General features: G+C 44.8%; 1 long non-coding RNA gene across 1 annotated transcript; it reads left to right on the top strand.

Moving 5' to 3' along the window:
* Positions 1-1,740: 1,740 nt before the first annotated feature.
* On the top strand, positions 1,741-21,349 carry LOC145533114 (uncharacterized). Its single transcript, XR_014073866.1, has 2 exons — positions 1,741-1,889; positions 20,853-21,349. It is a non-coding gene; the product is annotated as an uncharacterized LOC145533114 (long non-coding RNA).
* Positions 21,350-25,931: the final 4,582 nt, after the last annotated feature.

Here is a 25,931-nt window from a genome sequence, read left to right as displayed (position 1 = left end):
CCGCATCCTGCTCCCTTCTGATCTTTGCTCCTGAGCCAGCCAGGTGTCTGGGCTAAAGCCACTGGGCACGTCCATCCAGAGCTCAGGGCTGGGTGGGCTGCAGGCAGTCGGGCAGAAGGTCTCCAGGCGCTATGATTCCCCATCAGCCTCATGAATTGTCAGTTTGTTTGGCATTAAAGAAAGGCTGGAAAACTGATAAAAAGGAGAGAGGGAGGAGAGGCACCTGAAGACCGGCAGAGACTGGAATGATGCCCAGGAACGTGATGGATGCCCGCAACCCCAAGAAGCCAGGAGAGAGGCTTGAGGTGGTTTCTGAGCTCCAGGAGGAACCAGTGCTGCTGATACCTTGATTTTTGGACTTCCGGTCTCCAGGCCGCGAGAGGACATATCTTTTTTTCAAGACTTGCTGGTTATGGTTAAGATGGTACTGCGGCCCTAGGAATGAATGCAATGACCAATAAATCAGAGGATTTGGTAGTACGGAATTGATTGGCATGAAATAAATGGCAGAAAATTTAATTCTTTAAAATCTCATTGCCTGTGGACACTTTGGTTGACCAATGGTACTGTTGACTAATTGAGGGAAGATGTAGGGACTTCCCTGGTGGTCCAGTGGTTGAGACTTTGCCTTATAAAGCAACAGGTGTGGGTTCAATCCCTGGTTGGGGAGCCCACATGTCTCGTGGCCCAAAACCAAAACATAAAACAGAAGCAATGTTGTAGCCAGTTTAAGACTTTAAAAATGGTTCACATACAAATAACCTGTAAAAGATGAAAAACACGTAGATTATTTTTTTAAAGGCGAAGAAGGCTGCAATCCAGATAACAAGACAAGCAGAGGGAGGTCACCCACTGCTGGGACCTGGCTGGTGGAACCGAGTCGGGCATTGCCAAGGGGTCCAACTTCTGCAGTCACTGGAGGCTGGGACAGTGCTGTTTTGCACATTTTGTTCCTGAATCATGGTCACAAACTCTGTTTTGGGTAGAAGACAGAAATCTATCAAACACCACACAGATTAACTTATCACAGCGCTAAATGGGCTGTCAGGGTAGGGAGGCGTGCTTGGCCCAGTGAATTCAAATGCATGTAAATTTCCCTGGTGGCAAAGTTGAGGACGGTGGAGCTGTCAGATGGTGACATGTGGAAATACATTAACAGTGTTTAGAATGTATTTGAAGGGGCCGCCTCATATTTTGATAACACACTCACTGGCAGATGATGCGTGGAGGATGGGAAATTCTGACCTCAGCATCTCCTCCAGAGGACTCTTTGTGATGAGACCCCTCTAGCATGTTAGGTGTTTGGAGAAGTCCGAAGACAACTAACACACCAGGCTGACCCGGGGAAGGTCCCCCTTGCTGCTGATGTGCGGAGTCAGAGTTCCCACGGCTCTGGTTGTCAGCACCCAGCACCGCGCCAGCTCACCAAAAAGTGATTGGGACTTAAGAAGAGTCACCTATGTCGTGTTACACACCAGCCACTGTATCCTCAATGCTCGCCTAATGGGACCTTGTGCTTTTAGTCTTGTGTATTTATTTGAAAACTAGATGTCCTTGACTTAATGTCATTATTCTCAGTATTTAAGGAAAAGAGAGTTACTAGGAGCTGTGCTGTGTCTGTTGAAAGGAATGGGAAAGCATCTGTTGTAATCTGAGTCAGTTTTAGTTCTGCCAGACTTGCTGATGTCACCCAAATTTCCAAGTGAGGTCACAAAGACACCTGATTCTTTTAATGTGAAGTGAAAGTCACTCGGTTGTGTTCACATCTTTGCGACCCCTTGGACTATACAGTCCATGGAATTCTCCAGGCCAGAATCCTGGAGTGGATAGCCTTTCCCTTCTCCAGGGGATCTTCCCAACCCAGGGATTGAACCCGGGTCTCTTGTAACGTGAGTTTATTTATTTTGCCTGTGCTGGGTCTTTGTGGCTGCGTGCAGGCTTTCTCTGGTTGTGGAAAATGAGGACAACTGTCTGGCGTTGGTGCACAGGCCTCTCATTGCAGTGGCTTCTCTCATTGCAGAGCATGGCCTCTGGGGCACATGGGCTTCGGTTTTTGTAGTGCACAGGCTTAGTCGTTCACCGCATGGGGGATCTTTCCAGGCCAGGGATCAAACCCATGTTCCCTGCACTGGCAGGCAGATTCTTATCCACTGCACCACTAGGGAAATCCCAAAGATGCGTGATTCTTCAACAGTAAATGTAGGCTCCCTATAATCCCCAGGCTCCCTGGATCAGTGGGTCAAGTCCTTCTACAAAGACAGCTGACTGTCTCTTATGGCTCCTGGATCCTTTAATTCTCCACTAGCCAAAGAGACCCCTTATTTCATTCCATTTCCAAACTCCCCTTCATATGCCAGACAATCTTCAAAGTTGGCGAATATTCAAAGAGCAGCCTTACCTGACAAAAAGGAAGTGTGATGCAGCCGGCTGTGCTGCCTTGGGCTAGAAGTAAATACACTAATATCCACGAGCAAGACAAACAGAAACTGTCGTTTCTTTCTTGATATATTCTTTTACAATCATAATATGCATGTCTGGACTGATTTGACAGGATAATGATATGTCTTGGTCCCTATCTTGCTTGAGCAAACACAATTCCAAAACTCTATGACCAAGACTACGATGACAGAACATACAGAAGGCTCTGGAAATGTTGAGGAGAGGCACTTAATAACCCACAACAGGGCTGGAGACCCATCAGGGTGGGCTCTTGCTGATAGCGAGGAGTTGGCTGGGTGCAGACGGTGGGGAAGAATAATCATGGCAGAGACTCACAGGTTTAAAGGTACGAGAGCCTACCATTTATTATGCACCAGCTCTCTGCCAAGTCCTGGTGCTACTTTGGGGGCTTCAGAGAGAAAAGAGTAACCTCCTATCTCCAGGAGGTCATTGGCAAGAACGGTGTTGACTGCTAAGGGAACAGCCCGTCATAAAGGCAGCACTGAAAATGCCTGCCTTTCCAGCAATAGGTGTGAGATGACCATTTCTCTCCAGCAGGGCTTCTCAACCCGACACTCTGTCATCCGGGGCTGGAGGGCTCTTCGCAGGAGAGGGCTGTTCTGTGCGTTGTAGCTTCACCACATCGATGGACTCTATACGTGATATGCTGGTGGGAGCCCCCAGCCCCCAAGTTATGACAACCAAATACATCCAGAAAGTGCCAAATGGCATCGTCACATGTCCCTGTTTGAGAGTTACTACTCTACAGCCAGAACAGATGATGACAAAGGTCTTACCTTCCTTTATCCATCACTCAAAGTTCACCTAGGAGATTAGGCTCTAAGGAGGAGGCCCTGCAGTTTCCTGGCTCAGATAAGCAGGAGAGCATTACTCTCTCACAAGGCACAGCCAAGCCTTGGGTGCCCTGAAGTGGGGAGACGGTGCTGTGCCATGAAGCCTGAGGTGTGAACTGAATCCCCACCAGGTCCATCCCGGGCCTCAGGAAGGAGTAGAGGAGCGGGTGGCAAACAAGCAGTGTCCCCAGAAAACTGTCATCGGGAAGCCCCCACCACCCTGCTCCACTGCTACCACGTAGCCATGCCCCACACCTCATGCAAGCCAAGCAGGGGAGTGAATGCAGTCTGCAGTGGGGAGGCCAGGTCCCCGGTAAAATGCAGGGGAAGTTAGCAGTTACAGGAGGAAGGGGACAGTGTGGACACTGGGTAAAAAAAGTCTCTATGACATTGAACAAGTGCCTGAAGGGAGATGACCTGTCCACAAGCACTGATTTAGGTACCAGACCAGCAGTGGGCAAACGGGGCTTGTGCTTTGGTGGGGAAGTTGCAGGGGGGATTGGCATACCAGCAAAGAAAGGAACACAAGTTGTGGTAAGTGCCTAGAAAGAATCCAGTAGGGAGAGAATAACTGGGTGGGGGGAACAGCTTTAGATGGAGTCGTGAAGAGGGCTTCACTCTGCAAGAGGAGATGCATGTGAGATGAATCCTGCAAGACCAGAGGGAGACAGCCACATGCAGAAAAGGGGTGTGTGTGTATGTGTGTGTTTGAGCACATGTATTTTGTACAGAGGGAAGACATGCAAACCTTAACACAAGGAAGACGAGAGAAAGAGGAGAAGGAGAGAGAGCAAGAGAGCAAGCAGAATTCTTGCGAGATGAGTTGGCCTTCGAGTTCTTTTTCCCTAGAGGTGATTGTCAGTTCAAACTAGCAGCTCTCAACAGACTCAGGGTAAAACCTGAAGTCCAGGGACTGCCAAGGACTTTGCCCCAAACAACTACAAAATGCATATTTTTTTCAAGCAATCAAGGAACATTTAAAATTTATATAGAGGGCAGTAAAGTAAGTCAATAAATTTCAGCTGATTAAATTCAGACAGAGAATGTTCTCTGACTAGAAGAAACCCCAAGGGTTTGGCAAATTGAGAAAAACACTTTTAAACTGCTGGTAAGTCAGAAAAAAAAATTACAGTAGAAATTAGGAAATATTTCAAACTAAACAATAATGAGATCTACATATCAAAGCCTGAGGGATACATCTAAAGCCATGATTGGAAGGAAATTCACAGCTTTAACTTAATGTATGAGAAAAGAAGATAACCTGAACATGAGCTGTCAAATGTCCAGCTAAAGAAATAGAATATAGAAGGAAACAAATAATACATTTAAAGATAGAAGTTATGAAATAAGAGGCAGAGGTATAATTGAGAGAAACAGCAAAGCTACAAGCTGGTTCTTTGAAAAATAATACAAATAAATAAATAATAAAGTTTATTACTCCTTGGCTAAAAATGAGAAGGCACGAAATACCAGTTTGGAGTGAACTGTGGTCTCTCTGTCACGCATATACAAAAATTAACCCAAAAGGGCTCAGAGGTATAGATGTAAACTCGAAAGCTGTGAAAATTCTCGAAGATGACATAACAAAACATCTTTGGGTTAGGGAAAGATTACCTAGGTATGTATTTGATAAATAAGTAAATAGATAACAGATAAGTTAGACTTAGTGATTATTAAGAGCATCAGCTCTTCAAAATAGAATGGAAAAATGGGTCACAGATTGGAAAAAAACATTTGAAATCCTATACTTTATAATGTCCTTATATCCAGAATATACTAAGAATGGTCGAAACTCAGTGATAAGGAAAACAATCCAATTTTTCAAATAAGCAAAAAATTTTCACTAAATTATATATATACACAAATGCCAAAAAGTATTTCAGCACCATTAGTCATAGAGAAATGCTAGTTAAACCACAGAGAGGCACTACTGCATGTTTTTAAACTTTATCAAAGTTATTTCAGAATCTCTTCTTGTTTATCTTTGCTACCAGGGTGTGACACTTCTGGAGTGTTTTCTGAATATGCTGAGTGTTCAGTGAGGACCCTCTAATCTGGATCATTAGAGCACTAACATCTCCTGGGCAAGCATGAGCTCTGGGCAGAGTTTAGCTTATGGCTTCTCAGTCAGTCTTTGACTGGCATTGTGGAATTTATCTATCGATCATCTATCTATCTATCTATCTATCATCTATTGATCATCTATCTACCTATCTATAATCTATTTTTCATCTATATATCTATCAATTATCTATCATGTATCTATCCATCTATATCTATCTATCATCTATCCATGTATCATCTAGCTATCGATTTATCATCTATCTATCTATCAATCATATATCTATCTCAGTCCAGTTCAGTTCAGTCGCTCAGTCGTGTCTGACTCTTTGCGACCCCATGGACTGCAGCATGCCAGGCTTCCCTGTCCATTGCCAGCTCCCAGAGTTTACCCAAACTCATGTCCATCGAGTTGGTGATGCCATCCAACCATCTCATCCTCTGTCGTCCCCTTTTTCTCCCGCCTTCAATATTTCCCACCATCAGGGTCTTTTCCAATGAGTCAGTTCTTCCCATCAGGTGGCCAAAGTACTGGAGTTTCAGCTTCAGTATCAGTCCTTCCAACGAATATTCAGGACTGATTTATTTTAGGATGGACTGGTTGGATCTCCTTGCCATCCAAGGGACTCTCAAGAGTCTTCTTCAACACCACAGTTCAAAAGCATCAATTCTTGGGCACTCAGCTTTCTTTATAGTCCAACTCTCACATCCATACATGACCACTGGAAAAAGCATAGCTTTGACTAGACGGACCTTTATTGGCAAAGTCATGTCTCTGCTTTTTAATATGCTTTCTAGGTTGGTCATGCCTTTTCTTCCAAGGAGTGTCTTTTAATTTCATTGCTGCACTCACCACCTGCAGTGATTTTGGAGCCCCCCCAAATAAAGTCTGTCACTGTTTCCACCATTTCCCCATCTATTTGCAATGAAGTGGTGGGAGCAGATGCCATGATCTTAGTTTTCTGAATGTTGAGTTTTAAGCCAACTTTTTCACTCCCCTCTTTCACTTTCATCAAGAAGCTCTTTAGTTCTTCTTCACTTTCTGCCATAAGGGTGGTGTCATCTGCATATCTGAGGTTATTGATATTTCTCCCAGTAATCTTGATTCCAGTTTGTGCTTCATCCAGCCCAGCATTTCTCATGATGTACTCTGCATATAAGATAAATAAGCAGGGTGACAATATATAGCCTTAATGTACTCCTTTCTCAATTTGGAACCAGTCTGTTGTTCCATGTCCAGTGCTAACTGTTGTTTCCTGACCGGCATACAGGTTTCTCAGGAGGCAGGTTACATGGTCTGGTATTCCCATCTCTTTCAGAATTTTCCACAATTTATTGTGATCCACACAGTGAAAGGCTTCGGCATAGTCAATAAAGCAGAAGTAGATGTTTTTCTGGAATTCCCTTGCTTTTTCGATGATCCGATGGATGTTGGCAACTTCATCTCTGGTTCCTCTGCCTTTTCTAAATCCAGCTTGAACATCTGGAAGTTCACAGTTCACATGCTGTTGAAGCCTGGCTTGGAGAATTTTGACCATTTCTTTGCTAGCGTGTGAGATGAGTGCAATTGTGCAGTAGTTTGAGCATTCTTTGGCATTCCCTTTCTTTGAGATTGGAATGAAAACCGACCTTTTCCAGTCCTGTGGCCACTGCTGAGTTTTCCAAATTTGCTGGCATGTTGAGTGCAGCACTTTCACAGCATCATCTTTTAGGATTTGAAATAGCTCAACTGGAATTCCATCACTTCCACTAGCTTTGTTCATAGTTATGCTTCCTAAGGCCCACTTGACTTCACATTCCAGGATGTCTGGCTCTAGGTGAGTGATCACACCATCGTGATTATCTGGATCGTGAAGATCTTTTTTGTATAGTTCTTCTGTGATTCTTGCCACCTCTTTTAATATCTTCTGCTTCTGTTAGGTCCATACCATTTCTGTCCTTTATTGTGCCCATCTTTGCATGAAATGTTCCTTTGGTATCTCTAATTTTCTTGGAGAGATCTCTAGTCTTTCCCATCTATCTATCTATCTATCTATCTATAATCTATCTATCAATCATCTGTCTATCTATCCATCTATCTATCACCTATCTATCTCTCTTTCACCTATCTCTCTATCATCTATCTATCCATCATCTATCATCTGTCTCTCTATCATCTATCATCTATCATCTCTCTCTCTATCTCTCTATCATCCATCTCTCTATCTATCACCTATCCATTTGTCTCTCCATCATCTGTCATCCACCCATCTATCATCCATCTATCTCTCTATCATCTATCATCTCTATCTCTCTGTCATCCATCTCTCTATCACCTATCCATCTATCTCTCTATCATCTATCTACCCCCTTATCTATCTCATGGAGCCACAGCACATGCAAACTCCCTGCAGAGTTCTGGAGTCCCCAATTTCCCCACTGTCTCGGCCTCATGAAACTCTCATCTCTGTCTCCTCAACTTACAGACCCACTGTGTCCTGTTTGGTATCCCCCTTTCTACACCAAATTAAAAAGGGCCTTGAGGGAGGAATTCAAGGTGATTGTGGGGATCCCCTGTTTCTTTTCTCCTAGGGGTCACAGTTCTGAGATGCCTGTCGTCCAATGTCAGAAAACTGTTGTTTCACCTTTTTTGTCCTGTCTTCTAGGTTTTTTGGGGGTGAGGATAGGGGTGTGGAGAGGATTTCTGTGGTTTAATATGTGATTTCTAAGCTAAGTTTCTGAGATTAAACAAAAGAAATAATTATTAACATAGTTTGTAAACTTATATATTTTGAAGTTTTCTTCTTTATTATCTGAATTGAGTTTCATCTTCTTGATGCCTAGTTACAAAGGCTTTCTATTTTTAGAATATTTCTGTTCTAATTTTCTTGATTACAGAAGATTGACCCTGAGATGCAGTCTGATTAAATTGATATAATTATTTCCAAGAATGAAATACGAATCTAGTTTTGATATCTTAAAAGAATACATATCATGCAGATTACTCCATATCCTTTTAAAATTGTTTTGACAATAAGAAGCTGATTTGTATCTTTCCCTATAATAACAGAGTAAAAAGAAAGAAAACATAACAATTTCAATAAATGTAGAGTAAAATTTTGATAAAAACTAATGATGATGATATTTTATCAAAATGGTAACCCCAAAAAAGGTATGTAACTAGAAAATGGCATCTATCAAAATTATATAGCAAACATCATGATTAATAGCTAACCATGAGAAGCATTCTTGTAATGTCATGAACAAGATAAATATGCCACCGTTATAATTTCTAATAAACGTTGCAACTAATACAATGAAGCAAAAGAAAAACAATATGAGTCAAGAAGATCTACAGACACATCATTAGAATGAATAAAGAGCTTGGCAAGTTTAGTAGATATAAGATCAATACACATAAATCGGTTCTTTCCTACATACCAGCAATAAGCAACCAAGAATGTAATTTTCAAGAATACAATTTATTGATAGCACAAAAATTATAGTGAAGTCAACAGAACAAAAAAGTAAAAAAATCTTATGGATTAAATACGTTTCCTTACTAAAATGAACTTGTCTTCTTTGAAAAATTTCCAATTCTGAGAAATGGATGGTTAACAAAGGTACAAGAAGAGACTAGAATGGTATGCTGTCAAAGATCATAGGAACGCTCAAAAATTATTCAAACAGATCAGAAGGACGTGGGAGAGAGCTTAGGTTTAAAACTGTCCAAATATGGGTCAGTTTGGAGGTCACAAAAAGTACCATTTTTTTACTTTACAGAAAGTACCATCTTTACTTATTTTTTAAAAGTGAAGATGGTAATGGATTGTAACACTTGGGTCAAAAAGGAAACTCATGTGTCCATAGTGATAAGAAAAAAACCTTACTTGTCAGTAGTGGGGAAGCTCTCCTGTACAGATGATGGCCAGCTAAGAAAAGCATAAAGCATCTTAAAATGAAACAGACTATTCTGCAAACTCTTAGTGCAACTCATTCAGACAAGGATCATAAACTGATGCCAAAATGACTGGGTAGAAGTGTGCAGTCATATGGTTTCAAAATCACCACACAGATTGCTTCTTAATTAGAAATAGGACAAAGCTCTAAGAAAGAGAATCAGAAAAACTAACTTAAGCAAGTGATCAAACTTGGCATCACTAATATTGGGACAGGCTGCCTTGCTGTGTCATTTTCCTGCCAACAATTTTAATTAATCACGAGGAACTAATCCTTGATTGTGGGACGTTCAGTGATAAAACAATGTTATAGTTTGGAATGGGTTAGTTGCTACATTACCCCAAACTCAACAAATAATACCTGACTGGACCCAAGATGGAGAACATATTTTGGATGACGGAGAAATTTAAATGTGAATTATGTATCAGGCAATATTTAATCAGTTTCAATGTCTCAATTATGATAATATCACTGTGACTTTGTGAAAGCTTTTCTTTTATAGGAAATAAATGTAGATATTTTGGGGATAATGTGTCATGATTTCTCCAGTTTCCTTTCTGACTGTTCCTTAAATGTGTACGTGATAAAATATGGATTATTTGCGAATATGGGTGGAGACTGTGAGTTTACATTGTACTAATTTTTTTTTCAGTTTTTCTGTAATTTTAGAAAGATTTGAAATGAAAGGCTTAGAGAGAGTGAGAAAACTGGTAGAAACCGAAAACATAACCTTGATGAAGAAAATGATAAAACTTACTGGAAGGCATGAAAATGAAATATTATGTGTTCATAGATGGAAAAATCCCATATCTCAAAGATAGCAAGTCTTCTCAAATAATTGTGAGAAAGTGCTAGTGTGGTCAATTGTGGAATCTGATAAGCTGAAAATTAGTAAAAGTGCCTAGCACATCATGGAGCTGTGTCAACTGATTATTTCCAGGGGAAAGAAAAATGAAATTAGACCCCTACCTTATGCACACAGAAAAGTAAATTCTACCGGAAGTAAAGACTCAGACATAAAAATCAAAACTTTATTACTTTTAGAAACACTTGGAACATATTTTCATGACTCTGGAGCAGGGAAGTGTTTCTTAAACAAGGTATGAAAACTAGGCCATAAAGACAACAATGGCCAATGCATCTGCCTGATTTTTTGAAGGGAAAGGGTGCTTTACAATGAAGGAAATAAAAGCTAAGCTAGGAGGAGGCACTTGTAATGTACGTTAGAAATTTTAGAGAATTTTTAGATATTCTATATATATTAGAATTCTATATATACAGAATTTTTAGAGAATTAGGAAATCAATTACAAAATACAAACAATTCAATAGTAAAATGGGCAAGTGGTCTCAAGAGGTAATTCATAGCAAGGAAATATAAATCATGAATACATACGCCTGTGAGAAAGGTTCGGCTAGAACGTGGGGTATACAAATGGAAACAGTGAGATAATAGTCTTCCCACCCATCGGCCTGTCAACACCAAGTCCTGGTACCAAGTGCTGGGGAGCAGAGTGAAGGATGCTTTCATACATTGCTTGGGATGGTGTAGACAATTGCAACCACATTGAAGAAACACGTGGCCACAGGAAGCACGGGGAATACAGACAGGGATGGCCAGGAAGACCCACTTCGCTGTAGGGTCCTAGAGAGGCTCTTCCCATGGCCTGTGATTGATGTGCTCAGTTGCTTCAGTCGTATCCGACTCTTCATGACACTGTGGATTGTAGCCCACCAGGCTCCTCTGTCCAAGGAATTCTCCAGGCAAGAACACTGGAATGGGTTGCCGTGCCCTCCTCCAGAGGATCTTCCCAACCCAGGGATCAAACACGCATTTCTTATGTCTCCTGCAATGGCAGGTAGGTTCTTTACCACTAGCACCACCTGAGAAGCCTGTGGTGGTGGCGGTTTAGTTGCCAAGTCCTGTCCCACTTTTTTGTAACTCCATGGACTCCAGGCTCCAGGCTCCTCTGTCCATGAGACTTCCCAGGCAAGTGTATAAGAGTGAGTTGCCATTTCCTTCTCCAGGGGATCTTCCTGACCCAGGAATTGAACCTGCATCTCCTGCATTATAGATGGTCTTCTGCATTGCAGGCAGAAGCGTTACCATAGAGTCACCAGGGAAGTTCTGGCCTGTTATGGGAACCATACAAATTTGAAAACCAGAATCCAGCACATGGAAGACAAAAACGACATTAACTGTTAAAGTACAGTTTATAAAATTTGCACATTATTCATCAAGACGGAATGAGAAGTAATGGGCTCATGCAGTTACAGAGATGGAAAAAGTTGCAGGATTTGCGGTTGGAAAGCTGTAGACCCAGGGGAGACAGTGGTGTGGTTCCACACTGAGTGTGAAGTGCTGCGAACCAGCAGAGACTCAGATGTCCAAGTTCCAGTTCGAGTCCAAGGCCAAAGGTAGGAGAGGACAAGTGTCCCAGCTGTAAGACCGTCAGGCAGAGAATGGGTTTGCTCTTACTCTGCCTTTTTGTTCTAATAAGGACAAAACCTGTGGGTTGGATAGGGCTTATCTGGTGGCTCAGATGATAAAGAATCCAACTGCAATGTGGGAGATTTAAGAGATGTGGGTTTGATCCCTGGGTCAGGAAGATCCCCTGGAGGAGGGCATGGCAACCCACTCCAGTATTCTTGCATGGACAAAGGAACCTAGCAACTACAGTCCATGGGGTCGAAAAGGGTCAGACATGACTGAGCAACTAACATTTTCACTTTTCTTTCATGGGTTGGATGAGTCCCACCCAGAATAGCAAAGACTTTACTAGACCTACCAGTTCAAATGTTAATCTCATCCAGAAACATCCTCACAGACACACTCAGAGTAATATTTGACTAAGTGTCTGGGCAACTTAACAGTCACTCTTGTATATGTGTGTGTGTGTGTGTGTGTGTGTGTGTGTGTGTGTGTGTGTGTGTGTGTGTGTGTGTGTGTGTGTGTGTGTGTGTCTATTGATCTCTGTACATACCTATCAATCTATCACCCCTAAGATGAGCACTTTAATAATGCCTTTAGGCATAATGGAGGACTCTGGCCTGATGTGGCTCAGGAAAAGACTCCCCAGGGTGGGACATTTCTGGAGAGAGCTAAGAGAGGAGGCAGCAAGCATCCATGTGAAAGGAAAGCAAGCACAAGGGGAAAGGTCCTGGCACCTTGGGTGACGTGAAACTTAGAGTGGCCTTGACTGCATTCTTGAGCATTTAAGTTGAGCTTCTGACAACATCTTCTCTTCTCCTGGGATCTCTGGGTTGCCTGGTGGAATAGCCTTCTGAGGCTGGAGCAGGGCAGTGGTTGAATTCATTGTGCTGAGCAGTCCCTGGGCTTCAGAACATCATGGCAAGATTGAAAGAGTCTTTTTAAAATATGTGGTATAGCGTGGTACCCACTCCTTGCCCGGGGAACAGTCTTGGCTCTGTGACAGACTTACTATACTTTCTATATGCAAGAATAACGCTGTCATAGCCCCAAACAAAAGAAGCAGGGTGATGATGCTGGATCTTGTCTGCTTCCCACTTGTGGCCAGAAGCACAGCAAGCTGCTGTTTGGCGCCGTCTGTCAATGTCTGCTTAGACGTGGAATGATACACCCCGAGCCAGGACCCCTAGAGGCGGCCCCTGCACTGAGCTCCCAGCGTCTCTAGGACAGCACTGGCCAGCCCTGATCTGCTCTGGGTTCGGGTCAGACTCCCTGAACAGTGGCCTGTAGGGAATTGTTCAGAACTGATTTGAGTTCCTTGATGTGACCCAGGTTTCCTTTCACTGTTATTTCACCAAAGATCCTCTCCTTGTCCAGCTGCAAGCAGGAGACACCCATGCAGGGGTTGTCATTGTCTCTTTGCTGCCTCATGGACTGCAGCATGCCAGGCTTCCCGGTCCTTCACTATCTTGCAGAGTTTGCTTTTCCCATTGAGTCAGTGATGCCATCCATCCAGCTCTTTCTCTGACCCCCTTCTCCTCCTGCCTTCAATCTTTCCCAGCATAAGGGTATTTTCCAATGAGTCAGCTCTTCCCTGACTCATTGAAAAATATTGTGGTCAAAGTATTGGAGCTTCAGCATCAGTCCTTCCAATGAATATTCAGGGTTGATTTCCTTTAGGACTGATTGGTTTGCTCTCCTTGCTGTCCAAGAGACTCTCAAGCGACTCCTCTAGCACCACAGTTTAAAAGCATCAATTCTCTGGCTCTCAGCCTTCTTTATGGTCCAACTCTCACATTTGTACATGACTGCTGCAAACTACAGCTTTGACTATATGGACCTTTGTCAGCCATGTGATGTCTCTGCTTTTTAATATGCTGCCTAGGTTTGTCATAGCTTTTCTTCAAGGAGCAGGCGTCCTTTAATTTCATGGCTGCAGTCACTGTCTGCAGAGATAAGATGAGGCTTTCTTTCAGAGAAGCCTTTATGACTGGTCTGCACAAAAGAGCAGGAAGGGCATGAAAGCCAGCATATGGCCAGTGACTCAAAGCAACAGCTCCTGGGATAGGGCTGTGGTCCCAGCAACGAGTCTACCCTGAGTTCTGAAAGAAACTGGGTCTTTAACAGTGGTTCTTTAGGTAGGGGTCTGTCATTTTGCTTGGAAAGCGGTGTGGGAAGGAGACAGGAAGGAAAATGAAGCTCCTTACCAGCTTGTTAACCATTCACAAGCAGCTGAGAACCTTGATGAACAGGCTTATAGACTTGACCCATGGAAACAGCTTATCTTGGTTTTAAAGCACAACCAACCACACCCTCAGACCTTCAGAAGCTCACCTAGCTGGAAGGTCCTAGACCATGACTGTCAGAGGGTCTGGTTCCACTCAGATTCTGTTACTCATTAGTTGTGGTTGTTCTTGAGTGACACGCTCCATCTCTGTGAGCACAGAATTGCCATCCATAGAGAAGGGATACAAATATCCAACGACTCTGGGTTGCTGTGAAGTTTAGCTGAAGGCAGGGGCCCCGTGAAAGCTGATCAAACTCTCATCAGTATCAACCATGTGACTACATGAATATAATATTTTTCTCCTTCCCTTATCCAAATATTTTTTTTAATCCAAAGTAACCCTTAGATGAAATTAAAGGATGCTTGTTCCTTGAAAGGAAAGCTGTGACAAACCTAGACAGCACATTAAAAAGCAGAGACATCACTTGACCAGCAAAGGTCTGTATAGTCAAAGCTAGGGTTTTTCCAGTAATCATGTACAGGTGTGAGAGTTGGACCATAAAGAAGTCTGAGCTCTGAAGAACTGAAACTTTTGAATTGTGGTGCTGGAGAAGACTCTGGAGAGTCCCTTGGACTGCAAGGAGATCAAACCAGTCAATCCTAAAGGAAATCAACTCTGAATATTCATTGGAAGGACTGATGCTGAAGCTGAAGTTCCAATACTTTGGCCACCTGATGCAAAGAGCCTACTCACTGGAAAAGACCCTGATGCTGGGAAAGATTGAAAGCAGGAGGAAAAGGGGACAACAGAGGATGAGATGGTTAGATAGCATCACCAACTCAATGGACATGAGTGCGAGCAAACTCTGGGAGGTAGTGGAGAGCAGAGGAGCCTAGTACGCCGCAGTCCATGGGGTTGCAGAGAGCAGGCCATGACTTAGCGACTGAACAACAACAAACTCTTAGATTGACAAAGATAGTTAGCCAGGACATTATCAGGTGAGAGCTTAGGAAACTCAGATTCTTTAAATGGTTGTGTGTTTGGAGAGCCCTGACTCACCTAATTTTCCTTCCAGAATACACCAAGGAGAGCTTACGCCCTCAAGGACTCTCACAGCTTTTGCGGATAATGTAAGACATTTTTCGCCGTGGCATTCAGGGAGGCGCTTCTAGGTGTCCTTTTATTTTTTTAGAAGATTTGTTTGCAGTGGCTACTATGAGTCACATTTGTCACCTTGTCTGGCATCCCAAGTGGAGGGAATGGGAAATCTTTTAAAAAGCTGGTGCTAAAATCCTCTGACAGCCCCCACCGCCCTGGTCTAGCATCAGCTCCCACGGGCTTCTCCCATCACTGGTCCCCTTGAAGGCTTTGAAATCAACCACTAAACCACAGGCTGCAGCAGAGATAAAATATAGTTCTAATTTTCATATTTATTTGTAAAGATTTAAACATGTTTTCCTGCAGCCCTGCAGCAAGCCAACTCTTGTTTTCTAAAAACTATTGGAAAGTGACATTTTAATTTTTTTTTGAAAAACTAGATTATGTATAACCAAACATGCAGCGAAAGGAGTCATTAAAATGCATATTGTAAAATTGAAACTTAAGTGTCAAGTTTTTATAGCAGTCTGTCAAATGCTTGACAATTAAAATAGCTATTTTTAAAATTTTAATGAGACACAATAAGGGTGAAATGTGCATGGAGATTGCATATTTTCAAGACTGCACATTTTTAGCATAACAAGTCCATTCTACATCATTACGGTAATGCCCCATTTGTAAAGCTCACCATCTATTTTTAATTAAATTAGTGTATGCCATTTATTATGGGCATTATATTTATTAATCTTTAATATTTAACTGAAGATGACTTATCTGCATAAAAGACAACTTAGCACAACCGAGTAGACACCCGAGAAGTAATGGGCTTGTGGTTCTGAAGGCAGTAAATATGTTTCTTCCCTTATATTTCATAAGCTAAAGGTTGAATAAGTTTAGATGTGTGTTTCCTCTTCTATTGCAGCTGTTCTAAAGAAGAGGAAAGACACATCTGATATTACAGACAAGCTGCTTCATGACTCTTCAGCTTCTGTTGTTCTGAGCTCTGCTGTTTGCATTGAAATAATCACAATGTCTCATTTTCAAACCATTTACTAATTTCCCCAATTCTTCCATGAACAACAGCACAGCTGATGTTAGTAAATGCACCTTGCCTGTTCCCTTCTATAGCAAGATGACAGTTTAGTTTTGGATGATCAGAGGTGGTTTTACTGAGGACATCATGTGACAGCCTGTTGACCCACCAGTCTGGCTGTGCCCTGACTTCCTGATTCTTGTCTGAGCAGCTCACAGAGGCCTGTTAACCGGCCCTTCCCGCACACAGGGGACGAGTGTGGGCAGCCTGCATCACCAGTACTGTTTCTCCTCTTCAGAGAGCTTAATCCCTGTCCTGTTACTTAGAATTATATTTAGACTCCTGACTTGGTCTCATCGAGGTGAGAATGATGAGAAAAATCCAGGGGTGGCTGGTAGGGTGGTGTGAGGGGGGAGTCTGGTGAAGATTGGCCTCTTCTTCCTCGTTTAGAAAGCTGAGGACGATCCATGTGTGAATGCATGGAAGTGTGTGTGTGTGCGCATGGTGTGCCTATGAGTGTGCATATGTGTGCATGTGCCTATATGGTCCAAAAGAAATGCAGATGCTGGGGACCTCGTAGGGCCGTCTGGACTATTCTCCAATCCACTCTTGGTGGGAATGCAAATTGGTGCAGCCACTAAGGAGAAGAGCTTGGAGGGTCCTGAAAAAGCTAAAATTAGAGCTACCACAGGATCCTGCAATCCTCTGACCGGGCATATGTCCAGAGAAAAACATGGTTCAAAAGGATACATGCATTCTGATGCTACATTAGCCAAGACATGGACACAACCTAAAAGTCCGCTGACAAAGGGATGGATAAAGAAGATGGGTGTGTATACATATATACTGTTCATGGGGCTCTCAAGGCAAGAATGCTGAAGTGGTTTGCCATGCCCTTCTCCAGTGGACCACATTCTGTCAGACGTCTCCACCATGACCTGTCCGTCTTGGGTGGCCCCACATGGCATGGCTTAGCTTCACTGAGTTAGACAAGGCTGTGGCCCATGTGACCAGATTGGCTAGTTTTCTGTGATTATAGTTTCAGTGTGTCTGCCCTCTGATGCCCTCTCGTAGCACCTATCGTCTTACTTGGGTTTCTCTTACCTTGGACGTGGGGTATCTCTTCACAGCTGCTCCAGCAAAGCGCAGCTGCTGCTCCTTACCTTGGAAAAGGGGTATCTCCTCACGGCCACCCCTCCTTACCTTGAACATGGAGTAGCTCCTCTCGGCCCTCCTGTGCCCACACAGCCGCCACTCAAAGTGAAAGAGGAGAGTGAAAAAGTTGGCTTAAAGCTCAACATTCAGAAAACTAAGATCATGGCATCCGGTCCCATCACTTCATGGCAAATAGATGAGGAAACAGTGGAAACAGTGGCAGGCTTTATTTTGGGGGGCTCCAAAATCACTGCAGATGGTGATTGCAGCCATGAAATTAAAAGACACTTACTCCATTGAAGGAAAGTTATGACCAACCTAGATAGCATATTTGAAAGCAGAGACATTACTTTGCCAACAAAGGTCCGTCTAGTCAAGGCTATGGTTTTTCCAGTGGTCATGTATGGATGTGAGAGTTGGACGGTGAAGAAAGCTGAGCACTGAAGAAATGATGCTTTTGAACTGTGGTGCTGGAGAAGACTCTTGAGAGTCCCTTGGACTGCAAGGAGATTCAACCAGTCCATCCTAAAGGAGATCAGTCCTGGGTGTTCATTGGAAGGACTGATGTTGAAGCTGAAACTCCAATATTTTGGCCACCTCATGCAAAGAGTTGACTCATTTGAAAAGACCCTGATGCTGGGAAGGATTGGGGGCAGGAGGAGAAGGAGACGACAGAGGATGAGATGGCTGGATAGCATCACCGACTCAATGGGCATGGGTTTGGGTAGACTCTGGGAGTTGGTGATGGACAGGGAGGCCTGGCGTGCTGCGATTCATGGGGTCACAAAGAGTTGGACATGACTGAGCTACTGAACTGAACTGAACTGAATTGAGATATATATATGTGTGTATATATATATATGATATATATATATATATATACATCATTAAATATATAATAGAATATTATATAATGGAATATTATACAATGAAACATTACTCAGCCATAAAAAAGAATGAAGTAATGCCATTTGCAGCAATATGGATGGACTTCAAGATCACCATGCCAAGTGAATTGTCAGGCAGAGAAAGACAAATATATGATATTGCTTTTATGCAGAATCTTAAAATATGATACAAATGAACTTATTTACAAAACAGAAACAGACTCACAGATATAGAAAACAAAGTTGTAGTTACCAGGTGGAAAGGGTGGCAGGGGAGATAGATTGGGAGTTGGGGATGGACATGTACACACCGCTACATTTAAAATAGATAACCAGCAAGGACCTACTGTATAGCACAAGGAGGGAGGGAGGGAGGGAAGTCGCTCAGTCGTGTCCGACTCTTTGCGACCCCGTGGACTGTAGCCTACCAGGCTCCTCCATCCATGGGATTCTCTAGGCAAGAATACTGGAGTGGTTTGATAGCACAAGGAACTCTGCTCAATACTCTGTAATAACCTAAATGGGAAAAGAATTTGAAAAAGAATAGATAGATGTATAGCACTTTGTCGTACACTTGAAACTAACACATTGTTAATCAAATATATTACAATACAAAATAAAAATTAAAAATAAATCAATTATCGTATTTAAAAAATGATAAAGACCTTGGCAGAGATATCACTTTACCAACAAATATCCATATCGTCATGAGGGCTTCCTTCATAGCTCAGTCAGTAAAGAATCTGTCTGTAACACAGAAGACTGGGTTTGATTCCTGGGTTGGGAAGATCCTCTGGAGAAGGATGACAACCCAATCCAGTATTCTTGCCTGGAGAATCCCTTGACAGAGGAGCCTAGCAGGCTACAGTCCATGGAGTCACAAGAGTTGGACACAACTTAATGACTGAACCACATGGTTTTTCCAGTAGCCACGTGTGGATGTGAGAGTTGGACCATAAAGAAAGTTGAGCACCGAAGAATTGATGCTTTCGAATTGTGGTGCTGGAGAAGACTCTTGAGAGTCCCTTGGACAACAAGGAGATCAAACCAATCAGTGCTAAAGGAAATCAACCCTGAAGATTCATTGGAAGGACTGATGCTGAAGCTCCAATACTTTGTCCACCTGATGCCAAGAGCCAACTCATTGGAAAAGACCCTGATGATGGGAAAGATTGAAGGTGGGAGGAGAAGGGGATGACAGAGGATGAGATCGTTGGATGACATCATCGACACGATGGAGGTGAGTTTGAGCAAGCTCTGGGAGATAGTGAAGGACAGGGAATCTTAGGGTGCTGCAATCCATGGGGTCACAAAGAATTGGACACAACTTAGCAAGTGAATAACAACAACAACAATCTTCTCCTCAGCATCAAATGGACACTCAGTACAGCTTCTGCTGCTGAAAGCGATGCCTCCCAATGTAGCCATCTTGCCAAAGGAGCAACACAAGCCAAGGAACCTAAAGAAGCAAAGACCTCATCTTCCTGTGGATTTTCAGCAGGATACTGAAATGAAAGGGGCGGGCAAATCAGAAGTACCCACAGATCAGTATCCATTTCCCATCATCTGTTTCCATTGTCAGATCAAATGTGAGTCTCAAACTTAGCTGATTTCACTTGGAGAGCTAAGAGCATGTTGTAATTATTTCCATATAAAGGCGACTTATTTTGTAAATATGATCATTAGCATGATTTGCATTTGCTGTATTTAACTCAGCACATTAATGGATAGTTACATATTCATTTGCTTCAAGGGAAAAATTGTGCAGTTGTAAATGGCTATTGTTTTATGAAGCTATGAATCGCTCAGAATTCACCGAAGCCTAGATTCCATGTTTGTCTTCATCTTTGCTTCCTCATAAATAATAAGAATTCATATTAAATAGTAAAGGTGGAAACTGCTTACAGTTTGTAAGCTCTCTTTGCTGGAAAGCTAATGACCTTCCATGGCATAACTGGGAAACTCCATTTTCATGGGGACAAGTAGCCAATACTAATAAATAACTGTGTGGCTGGTACCCTGGACCCATCTCTTCATTGCTGGTTTTGGTTACTGTTGGGTCAAATCCATGGAGAGACAGCCCATGGTGGCAGCAGCCACAGCTCCAAGTGGGACCAGTCTCCAAAACCTGGTGTCACCCCTGCATGCACAGACCTGAATCTCAGACCAATCTCAGACATCTGCAACACAACTTTGACCGTGGGGATGACCACACAGGGCTTCTACACAGGACTTTGGCCTGGATTCCAAGTGCTTCCCCTCAATGGAGAGATCTGGAGGCCCTGGGCTGAGCAGCAGTAAGGATACAAAATGCTAAAGTAAGAGCAATCAGGACCCAGTGATGGCATCAAGGAGTCTTAGCCATGTATGGAGGAGGGAGGCACCAGACAAATTAATAATAATAATAAAAAATAGCCAGAGGAATAAGGAAAACAAAATGAATGGGGTCATTTTGTGCAGGGACAAATGGCCCTACACACATCAGCACCTCCTGAGGGCACCCCATAAAACAGGGCTCAGTACCGTAATTGATGGTGCTAATTATGGCCTTGTCATTAGGGGAAGTTAAATGACATTCATACTCTGCTTAATTATGTTGTTCTTTGTAGGGGCGCATATGCTACCTTTTCTAAAGTTTTCCAAACAAATGGCTATAATTTTTTTAAGTTCTTGATGTTATCCAGAAACCTCAGTTACCCAGAAAACCAATTTCTCTGTTCTGCCTCAGTCCCCAAAGAAGACACACAGACGAGACATCTTTGGAGCTCAATTCATCAGCTCAACAATGTACCGGATGAATGAGATGAATCCAGCAAAGGGTAGAGATGACTTCTAGAAAAGCCCTCACGTGGGCAGGCTGGGGAGCAGAGAACAGACCGTCCAAGTCCCTGGTGGTTTCAGAGTAGCCAGACCTTGGAGATTCACTGGAAGACTCACCCTCCGCCCTGGAAAGAAGATGAGAGATGGCAGCAGTTTTCCAGAAAGCAGAACGGTGAAGCAGGAAAAGGTTGGTTGTCAGGAATAGCAGAACTGGGAGCACTCCAGGTCTTCTATTCCGGGGTCTGGAAGCAGCTTAAACTCCTGGGCCCAGTTTTCTCCTGCACAAAAGGGGGCATTGACTCTGCCCTAAGGGTTAAATGTTTGTCTGGAAGCCTCTTGTGATAACAAGTGTGAAATGAAATATCTTCTGCTCTATGCTCTACCATTAAACAAGTCTTTTCCAAATGCAAATTTCTGAGCCCAGGTGAAACAAAGCCAGCTATTTGGTTGCCATCAGTTACTTCTTGCCAGGTAGCACTGAGGAGCTGGAGGGGTGGGAGAAGTGCCCATCCACCACATCCACCATCTCCTATGGGAAACAAGGAATTAGTATGTGAACAATAAAGCAAGCAGGATTGGCCCCAGATAGTTAGATTCATAAGAAAGAAATGATTTCTGCAAGCCCAGACGCTTGCCTCTTCTCACACATAGAAGATCGCTAAATCTCTTCATGTGAGAGATTTAGTTTTCTCTTAATTAACAGTAAACTTTTAATAGATTACCTGCCCCGGCTGCAAACTTGTATACAGCCTGGCTCCTCCCCTGCCTCCTTGGAGTCCGATCTCTTGGGGTCACCTGAGATACCATCTCCCGGGCTCCAGTCCTAACGTTCCCACCCAACAAAACCTAAGTCTCAACTTTCAGGTTGCATGCATTTTTTTTAGTCGACACAAGTGAAAGTTCTTGGTTTGTGCTGGCCTTTGTGGGGCTCAAGACAAGTCAAGGGACTTTCTTCCTCCTCTCCTGGTGGCACAGGCTATGGGGGAGGGGTGCTTGCAGCTGGACAGTCACGCCGTGGGCTGTGCTGGCAGAGCCGGGTCAGTGTCTTCCATGGAACATGGCAATGTGGGCGCTGAGGACCTGTCATGCAGAAGGCACCAGCTTGGGCCTTGGAGTTAGAGGAACTCAAGTCGACTATATTATTCTATATTCGCTTATTGTATCCACTTACTTGGTGTGATCTTGGGAAAATGTTTCAGAGGTTGCTAAATGCCACCCAATATCAATTTGCCCTTCCTTCTTAGAATAGAACCCAGATTTCAATTAGAGTAGCAATATGCCCAGGGAAAAAGATATTTTCTCAACTTATTTTTTTTGTTGTTGTTGTTCTAGTTAATGAAATACAAGCAAAAGTATTGGTAGAGAAGACTGTTAAAGATTGTTGACCTTAAAAAAAAACCAGATTGGCGACCTAGTTGGGAGATGAGTTTGTGTCTTCCCTTTCTCCTTTTCCTCTTGCTGCTCATTGGAGTGTAGACATAAAGGTTGATGCTGTGGCAGTCATTTTGGGGCCATGAGGTGAATTTGAAGATGGAAGCCAGGTGCTGAGAATGACAACTGAAAGATAAAAAAGGACTTAGGGCCCTGCTGGCTTTATGAAGCTGTCAAACCAGCCTTGGACTGCTTTCTTTTGAACTTAAATGAGACTAAAAATTCGTGTGTTTCAGCCACCAGTACTAGGGATTTTCACCGAAGTTGAATCCAGTCCTAGCGAATACAGTAAGTCACTGAATGTGTGGCCTCTCTACTTCTGGGAACAGATGGAGGAGGCCACAGGGAGCACTGCTAGGTGCTGGTGGTCTCTGCAGGTGTGCCCAGCCAGTGGCAGGAATCAGAGCCTGACAGTTGTGCAAAGAGATCAGGAGCCCAGATCAGGAGGCCGGAGATCGGAAACCTGGACAGAGGATGAGGGACAGTAGGACCAGAAAAAGACAAAGTTAAACAGGGATGGGAAAGAGCATGCAGTTTCCTCTCTGAGTGGGTTAGTGGCTCCCTGGGGACATAAATCCAGGACTCCGGGGTGTCCACTCATGGGAGGAGCAGACCTGAAACAGGATGCCTGCCCAGTATTTGCATTCATGTCCAATAGGAAGGTATTTTTCTTTCCTTTCTCATTTATTTGAAGCAGCCACATGTGCATGGGTTCACTTGAGCTCATGCCCACCCCGTTAGAGAGAAGTGGGACTCAGAGGGTCAAGTGTTTAGTTAACGGGCACGGAGCTAGTGAGCAGAGACAGCGTCTTCTGCTCTCAGCCGGGTGCCCTTTCCTCTCTATCGTCACTGCCTCATTAATCCATGAGGGCTCAGCTCTGCAGGGACTTCTCACCAGGAGAGGTGGCCAGAGCTCATGAGAAATGATCTCTCCATGAAGCAAAAGGGGTGGGCTGGGCTCACGGGGCTTCAGACCCAAAGAGAGCACAGGCTTCTGGAGTCTGCAAGAACTTCCACCTGGAAGCCAAAGTACTGCTGTGCTTGGGGAACCCCTGGGAAAGAGGAGGGATGACCCCCTCCCTGCTCTTCTGCTATTCCAGGGTGAGATCCTGGCGACCTGCAGGGGTCACTGGTGATGAGGCCAGGGTAAGGTGATGAGAGGGCCTGGGGCCTTGGCACTGCCCTCTCCACAGCTGGGAGGCCTGGTGGCAGGTAGGGAGGGAGAAGAGACACCCTGGGAACAGAAGGGCCCTGTGTCAGTGACCCTGGGTTCAGGAAGATGACCCAGGGTCCATGGGTGGTGTTGCAGGGCATGGGTCTGGAATTCAGTATGTACTGGGGTCTCTCCTAGAAGGAGGATGTGGGGCAAGAAGCGTTTGCTAACAAACTGATATGTGAGCTTATTTATGCATTCATCGCCTCACTTACTGAGCACCCATCATCACTGAAGTGCGGGGGACCCAAGGGAGAGAATTCTGGCCTGTCACCTACCCACCAGGCAGCCTGGATGTCCCTCCTCTGGGATCCTTAGTCTGACATTCTTCCAGTCTTAATTTCCTGCAAATACATGGCATAAACACTCTCCTTCCAAATACAGGTGAGTGCTTGGACACTGTCACTGGGGCTCTGTAACTGGCCACAGGAACAGTGGGCCTCAGCTCGGCTCCCCTGGGGACCCCCTGTGGCCGCACCACCCTGAAAAGGTAGAGGAGCTGGTGCAGGCCCTTGCTCCCCTCTGCTCTCCCTGGCCTGGCCCAGAGAGGTCCCAGAGAGGTCCCAGAAATGTCCCAGAGAGGAATAAGCCTTGGAGAGGGGCTGTGCCTCTGGCCTCGTCCTGCCCAGGCCCAGGCGTGTGGGGAAGACTGCGCCAGGCTGATTTAGGGGAGCTCATCCTCCCGGGCTGCAGGTGCGATGACGCGCTGGCTGGTGGGTGGGTCCCCGGGGCACGACCACCTGCAGGGTGGCTCCCGTAGTACCTCTGAGGCCGCTGTTCGGCGCTAGCAAGAGACAGGGATCAACTCTTCCAGGGCTGGGCGGCCCTCACGGCTGTTTGCCTTCACTGCAGGCCAGGAACCACTTCTCTGTGTGGCTGCCACCCTCCCAACCAGTCCTTGGGGGGCTTGGGAGCCTACCTCAGGCCTAAAGGCTTGCTATTTTCCTTTTCCACAAAGTCGGCGATTTCAGGGCCTATTTGTGTCTATATGCAGAAAGGCATTCCTGCCAGCCGCAGAGGTCTGGGACTGTGGGCTTAGAAATGGAAATTTCTGCTTCTCCTCCAGCTCCACGAGGTCACCTCATCCCCGAGGGGGGTGTTGGAGCAGGAGGGCCCCGAGACGGGAAGTCTTGCAAGGCGCAGAGCAGCATGTCCTCGGAGTGGTGATGATGTTGCAGAAACAGAAACGCTGGTGGCACGGTTTTGAGCGTGCTGACGGCTGTGAGGAGAGGTGCCCCTAGTTCCTCGGGCCGGAGCACCGGGGGGCGGGGCATCCATGGCGGGTCCCTGCTCCCTCTGGCACCCAGCCTGACACCCCAGCGGAGCTGCTGCAATGGTAGCACTGTCCCCTCCCAGGGAGCGACTGAGGGGTGGGCTGCCAGCCGGCCCATGGGTTCTGGTCTTCGTTCTGCTGGGCACACTGCCCTTCTTCCCCTTCCTGGGTCCTGTCAATCTTCCAGGTCGATGATGTTACAAACGTGGGGCTTCCCTGGTGGCTCAGATGGTACAGTCTGCTCAGGCAGACTCTGCAGTGCAGGAGACCTGGGTTCGATGCCTGGGTCAGGAAGGTCCCCTGGAGAACGGAATGGCAACCCACTTCAGTATTCTGGACTGGAGAATCCCCTGGACAGAGCATGGGGTTGCAAAGAGTCGGACATGACTGAGTGACTGACCAACACACACACACGTTACAAAAGTGGGGTGTGTGTGTGTGTGTGTGTGTGTGTGTGTGTGTGTGTGTGCGCGCGTGCATGCTTGTGTATGTGTGTAAGAGAGATATCAACCAGGAGAGAAAAGAACCCGATGCTGGCCCGGCTGTTCAAACTGTGGTTCAGATTTCGCATTTGGTGGCTGCTTCTTTCTCAACTGGGCTCCTGCCCTTGTGAGTCTGAGTCAGACCTTCCCGGCAATTTGGCGGAGCTATTACTGCGTTAATTGAGATGAACACCCTGTCACGCTGCCGCGTTTGGGAGGCTTATTAAGAACTGGAAAGTGTGTGTGGCCACCCGAGTCTTCCCAAAGTGAGCAGGGTCCTTCTTTCCTGATGGAGAGGATGCCGGAAACTTGATTAAATTATCCAAAACCCTCATCAAAGAACCAGAAGCTTTCAGTCGGAGGCGGGATGCTGGGCAGGCAGGTGCTTAAAAGCGACGTGGAACAGGAGGACGTCAGCTAATTCAAAGTGGTACAGACTCTGGCAGGCTTTAATGACTGGAACGGCCTGGCACCCCCATTGCTCAGCTGGACAAAGTGACCAATGAACTCTGTGGAGCCTGGCGAAGGGGCCGTCCCACTCAGCCGCCTCGACTGTCAGCTCAGGGCTCAGTCCCGCACTCACGTATC

The sequence above is a fragment of the Giraffa tippelskirchi genome, chromosome 2 (genome assembly GCF_054371585.1).
Source record: "Giraffa tippelskirchi isolate mGirTip1 chromosome 2, T2T-mGirTip1v1.2.pri, whole genome shotgun sequence".
NCBI classification, from domain to species: domain Eukaryota; kingdom Metazoa; phylum Chordata; class Mammalia; order Artiodactyla; family Giraffidae; genus Giraffa; species Giraffa tippelskirchi.
This window is presented reverse-complemented; position numbering and strand designations above follow the sequence as displayed.